Source organism: Pinus tabuliformis, chromosome 7 (assembly GCF_031772625.1).
Source record: "Pinus tabuliformis cultivar Carrire ecotype Pingquan chromosome 7, CPIR1, whole genome shotgun sequence".
Lineage (NCBI taxonomy): Eukaryota > Viridiplantae > Streptophyta > Pinopsida > Pinales > Pinaceae > Pinus > Pinus tabuliformis.
Window position 1 is genome coordinate 640,115,146 of NC_142293.1, and position 7,038 is coordinate 640,122,183.

The window sequence follows — 7,038 nt, forward strand, 5'->3', positions numbered from 1 at the left end:
TTTTGTAGGGAAGGAGCAGTTGAAACTGAATGGCACTTCATAATGGAATATATGGCTTATGAGGACATTCGTAATCAGTTTGAAAATAATCTAAAGGTGGACAGTTTGAGCACACTGTTTGAGGAAGCAAGGCTTCACAAAACTGTGAATTTCTTGATCAAGATTCATGGCAAAAGGGTTGTTTTAGAGGGAAACTTGAGACTGTGATGTTTTGTTTGGTTTGGAGTATAGGTCCCTTAGACCGCTGGGTCTCGTGGACGTCATTAAAATTCATTCAATTCAACCGAGAATATGTATCCTGTTCCTAGGGCTTATTCTTTCATCCTACTTTCATAAACTAGGAAGGGAGGTGAGGATGATTAACTTTTATTTTTATATTTTATTTTATTTTTCAGGGTTTTTGTTTTGAACGTTATAGCAAATTGCAAATTCATAGCAAAAAAAGTAACATATACTAAATCAATATTTAAGTGATTCATTAAGAAATTTAAGGAAATCTCTTATGGTAAATTCCAGTGCCTACCTACTTCTAGTTAAAAAAGCCATAATGTATTTTGGAAAGGTGTTGGTTGGGTAAAGCACAAACCTCTAACCTTCGCCTCCAATGAATGGAAACATGGTTAGAAAAGAACCAACGCCCCCAATAAAAGGGCAAACATAGACCTTCTTTTATGTAAGAGGGTTCAGCGCATTTCTCTTTGACATGAAGGAAGATAGAGACCTAATCTTTCAAAGTGGGCATACTTCATGGGTTAATGGGGTATGTATCTTAACATATGGAACCTGCATTTCAACCTATAACTAGACGTCCATACAACAGTTCCAGTATGGGTGAGGCTTCCACATCTCCCTCTAATCCTATGTGATGAACAATTGATATCCATAGCAAACTCTATCAATAAATAGATAGGCCTACTGAAACCAAAGGCTATATAGTTCTTGTGTGCATGAGTTTGCACAAAAGTAGATCTACAAAGATATCCAAAAAGCATTAAAGCATGACTTTGTATGCTGATAAGATATTAAATGAAATGCGATAATTGCCATGAATATGGTCATTTTTCCAAGGACTATAAAAAGAATGAGAAACCATATTAATCCCTGGAGGCATTTGAAGATAAACATACAGCAAATCCAAAAAAAACCATAGCAATAAAGCAACCTATAATTGTTGATTTGTGTTGTTTCGGAAGGTCTTCTGCATATATTGTTGTCTAGCATGCAGTAGAAGAAGTCCTCTTTAGGTGGTTGTTTGAGAGGAAACTAATATGGTCTCCTTACTAAGTTTTACTTGGGAAAATACATTGATTAATTATTTGATTAATGTAGACTTTGGGCTAATATTTTTTAAGGATAAATAGCTAATTATGTAAGTGACTTAGCTCTATTATCCATCGTTGATCAAATAAAACTAGGATTTAATGTTGAAAATGGTTGTTATTGATATCATATGTTGTCCAAATGAAACAATAAATTACATAGTCAAATAGCATATTTCAAGCCTTTTGGAAACATTGTTATTGGATTTTTGATGCCCCATTTAGATACCCTATCTTTGAATGCATTTTTCCTCTAATTGTCTAGCTCAAATGGGAGCACAATATATATGGTTGGAAAGCTTATTTTGATACCTTACAATGGTATATGGAGCTCTCTTTAACTCTTCAACGTTTAGGAAAAATGTTTTTTTGAATATTATTATACAATCTACGAAGTCAGGTCAACTGGTGCACAAGTCGACCTAGTAAGTGGGCAAGTTGGCCTTGCTTTTGGGAGTCAAACATACTATATATAGCATTATGTGGAAGAATCTAGGACTCACTTGCTCAAGCCAATTCGAGTTTTTCTAAGAAATCGAAGGAGCAGTTTTGGGGTTCATACCTCATGAACCAAGTGAAGTGAAGTTGAGTTGGAGATGTTTTTTGTGTGAAGAGTTTTTGACAAATTTTTGGAAGGGGTTTTGGCACATTTTTGGAGTGGTTTATGGCATATTTTTGGAAGAGTTTTTGGTCCTGGTTAGAAGGCATGTTGCAAAGTTGTTCAAGAGGTCGAGCTTTAGCTCTGTTGAAGGCAAGTTTTAGCCATGTTGAAGGCTAGAATTTAGTCTTGTTGAGGTTGAGTTTCATATATGTTTTGGGGGTCAATTTATAGTGTTTTGAAGGCCAAATTCAAGTCCAATTTATGGTCGAAGTTGCAATCTCTTTCTAAACCAAGTTATGGTCTAATCTTTGAAGTGGTTGAGCTCTATTAGAGAATTATTGCAAGGATGTTTGAGGGCTAAGTCTGGTTGGATAAGACAATGTTAAGGGAGTTGTCAGCTAAAGTAGTTATGATGTTAAGGTAATGATAGGGCTAAGCCTTATTGTGGACAGAGGTGCAGTAAGAACAAGGCTATCGTGGACAATTTTTTTGATAGCTCTGTGGGTTGAATAAGGTGAGTTTTTAGTGGAAAGGTTGATAGGCCACAGGAAACAAACCTACAAGGTTGTAAAATCCTATTTGGTTCCAAGTGTGTTGAAACAACATATGTAGCAGAAAGAAACTTACAATGCTAAGTACAAGCTACCAAGTGTGCAGACCTTCTCTTTGGACATATAATAAGTTGAAGCAGTGACAGTTGAATAGTGAACAAGAAGAGTTGAGGAAGTTGAAGTGCTAGATGGGAAAACCTCTTTTTGATCCAATACAAAGAATTAACATGTAGGAGATCAAGTCTAAAGAGCCAAGTCAAGAAGGCTAGTTGAAGACAAACAGTTAAGGTGTACAAGTGAAGTGGTTGTGATCAAGCTTGAATGCACAAACCTGACGATTGCATGGTTAGATAATTCAATGAAGGATTTGTTGAGGACCAGAAGTTACTAATGACATATCCAAGGAATAACTTTGTAACACCCTCCTCCCACATTTACCCAAGTTAACTGGTCCGCTAGGGTAAACATGTGACGAGAGGCTACTATGATGTGATTCAACTCCCCATGTATAGTTAAGGAAGTGGAACCGACACAACACAACCAATCTGACCTTCTACACATGCTACAAAACCCTCAGGAGCCAACCAACCCTTCCAGGTGATCAACCCCTGAGACAACTTAGCATTTTACTAACCTAGAGCCTCAGTCGCTCCCATGACATGGGCATGCATGTGACTGGGACCCTCCAGTCTCTCTCACAACAAGGGCATGCAAGCAACTGGGGTCTTTTTCAGCTAGTTCTAAGACTGCGACCCCAGATTCTATGCCACATTTTTAGATCCAAGACTCAGGCCATTGCCCAGAACTTCATGAGACTTCCAGAAATGAAAAGTAACACTGAAACAATGATACTAATGCAAATACTTGAACAAAGACTTGCTTGGAACCCTACTAGCCATGACAGACATTTCGCCAAACATGTCGCAAATATGTATTCTACAAGTCATAACAATAGATCTGAGCATAAGGGTCTCATACTTATATGAGATTCGTAAAGAAGCATTGATGCCTTATCACATTAGTTGCATTATCATCAATTAAGTCATATATTCATTATTCATTCATTTATCAACCAAAACATGATGAGAGCCATACATTATCACTATCATAAAACATACTCATAACCAACATATAACGAACATAAATAACAAGGATACAACAACCATAAATACCACATGTGAACCAGTAAATTTACACATGAAATACCAAGGAGAAGGAACTCTTATTAATGAATGCATATGCCAACTAGGTTTGGGACTTCCACGTACCACCCAACCATAGATTGGCTGAACCAAATCTTTCTTCCAGTCAATCACCCTTGTGCCATATTCCAAGCATGAATCTGGGACTCATAACCAAAACTCAACCAAGGCTTCCCGAGGCTACACCACCTCACCCTCACCAATAGAACCAGGCTTTACCACAATCCACACAAGATCACTATACCCTAAACAAGCATGGATGCCACCGGATTTCTCCACCTACACTGTGAGGAATTTGTTTGTCTCCTAGTCTCTATGATTTACCGCAATCTACTCTGAATCACTAGGCCCTAACCGAGACTCCACCCTCCAGGATTTATCGTATATCTTGTCATTCGCTGGCCAAGGATTCCTAAGCCTGATTAATGGCACCCACCTCTAGGCTTTACCATATATCTTATCATTCATCGATCGAGGATTCCTATGCCCACCAAGGTAACACAAAATTTGGCTTTACCGCAACCCACAGTCTGGTTTAGGGGTTACTATGCCAAGGCTTTACCGCAGTCCACAATCTGATTCAGGGATCACTAGGCCATGTGTTATTTCTTTCAGAGACCACCTCACTAAATTTTGAATCCATCCGGCAATCCAACTCAACAAAAAACATGAGAAACCATCACACCATGGCTATCCGGAAATAGCAAGGAAAGGATGAAAAAAATTGTCACGCTTGGAAAAACCCATGTCAATGACAACAAGAGAACCAAGAACGTACATGCATAACCATGCATGTCAAAACTAGTAAGGAAATCACACATGCAAATTGATACATGCAAATAATATCGTTGTCACAACTTAATCCTACCCTTCCTTGCTTGATCATTGCTTTTATTGAATCCAATGTTGAAATGCTTCAAGAAAACTAAGTGTCCAAGAGTTGGAGAGAGACATAATAGACAAAGAGCTCTAAAATAAACTGACAAAAAGGTTACACTAACAAAAGCTACCAACTAGTCCTCAAAATCCTTTTATCAGTGAGGCCTCTATTTTCTTCAATTTTCCATTATTTTCCTTCATTTTCCTATGCATATTTTTACATGTAGATTCAACAACTTATGTGATATGCTAAAACATAAGACAAGAATCTACTCTACTGATCAGCGAAAACCAAAATTGATCTATGAAAACACTAAGCAGAGAAGGAAGAATTTCAATCGCACATAGCACAATATTTTTTTGGGGGAAAGGAACTACTCAAAACCCCAACTATCTATATTGCCTTAACTAGAAGATCTAAGAAGAAAATGCAATGCTTGTTCAAATCGAACAATTCATGCACAAGTACAATCTATCCCTTTGCTTCACAAACCAACTCAAGCCAACACTTAACCAAATATACTACCTGCCAAGCCCCTACTTCCTTGTGTTGTTCCCTTGGGAATTAACCCATATTTAATTGGGAAATTCCCTCACCACAATTGCGCAATCCATCATAGGCCTTCTACTGATTGCATGCACTATCTGTACAACTCGGAAAATTATGCAACCGATAGTACATTGTCCCTGAACTCTAATCTCAACTGGTTCTCCCTCTGAACTGACATGCATGAGATATTTAAGAGAGAATATTTAGTTAATCGGTGGAGCAGTGAAGTTGCATTGAAGTTGATCCCCACAACTAGGCCCCCTACTAGTTCCTCTAACTGATTGAACTAGTTTAACTCACTTTAACTCAGTTAGACTGAGTTAATTAATTACAACTCAAATGAACTCAACCTGGACCCCTAAAATTTAGGAATCACTCTACATGAATCTAGATAGACTTCCAACTCGAATTTACTGAGCCAACAAATTCAAATTAACTTAGTTAACTATTACAAGTTGCTATGAGAATATAATTTTGATTTAATTCCTAATTTAATTCAAGGACAAATTAAATTATGATTTCTTGTTTTTATTTTTAACACTCTCTCTCAACAAGAAAGGGATTAACCGTTGCTACCCCGATCCTACCTTTGTAAAACACGAATTTGCATCTTGACAAGGCCTTTGTCAAAATATCTGCATCCTGCTCCTCCGTGGGAATTGTTGTCCCTTAAGAAACCAATTTCTTAGCTGTGTAGAAATTGTGCTTAAGACATTAATGTTTATTATTCTTGTCACTTATTTGTATGATATATCCTCAAGTGAAGGGCCTGAAGGGCCTGACTTTTAACCCTTAATATTTAGCTAATATGAAAGTCTCAGAATGCCATGTGATTGCTGAATATAAATGCTAAGTGAAGAATTCTTTGAGAAGTTAGAGACAATATGTTGTTTTTCACAGAAACTATTATTTGTAACTTAGAAGAAATGTAGAAGTAGGAACTTTAAATATAGGAGCACTCTTTAAGGAATTTTAACTTCATTCACATAAGTAAACAAAGACCTGCAGCTTCATTACCATACTTAAAGAAAGGAAGACACACAATGACACATAACAGAGAAATTACAAAATCATACCCAACAATGTGTGGAAAACTCTTGATTCTTTCATTAATCATCAATTTATCAAGAATACAATAGCATAGTCTTCAGGCTCTTCAAAATTCAGACCTTTTTTCTATAATTTTGCCTCTTTTTATACATCACGGGACAGTTGGTAAGCACCAAAACTGTCAAACTGCTTAACTACCTCCTAACTATCTAAAGTAAAAGTCTTTACAGAATATTACATTGGAGAGTAAAAGACACCTCATTCTTCTCAAGAAAACAAGATAACAAGAAGTAACAAAAAATAGAATATGATTGGTGATTATTGCTCGTTGTTCGAATCTGTGGCTTGAGTAGGTGGTCAGATGACAACTAAACTGCTCTAACACAGCAAAGCTACATCTTTACAAAATTCTGTGCGTGGACCTGTGGGTTATGGGCCCATGTGTATATCGCAAGCGTTCTAATTGGCGGAATCACAAAGAAACTCGACCAATCACTATCAGTCCTTCCTTAAACGTTTATGGTCGGAACTAAAGGAATTAAGACTCCGGTTCATAATCTTATTGCGTCAGCCTTTTCCACAAACCTTTACCTTTCCCATGGAACTGAAAGGAAACAAAACTACAATTCATAGACTTCTTGGGTCCGAAATTTATAATAAAACCCATGCACTTTTTGACGCGATATCCGTCGGATCTCGTCCCTTCTTGATGAGTGATTGTGATCGATTCAGACTTCAATGGATTAAATCACATTCCATAAACCATCGCGACCATTTTCTGGATTAAACCTCGTCCTTGTTAACCATGTGATTACCATCGGATCTGAATCCTTCAAGCGGACGACCCTGATTAATTGAGGTTTTAACTCAGTTTTATAATTTCTCA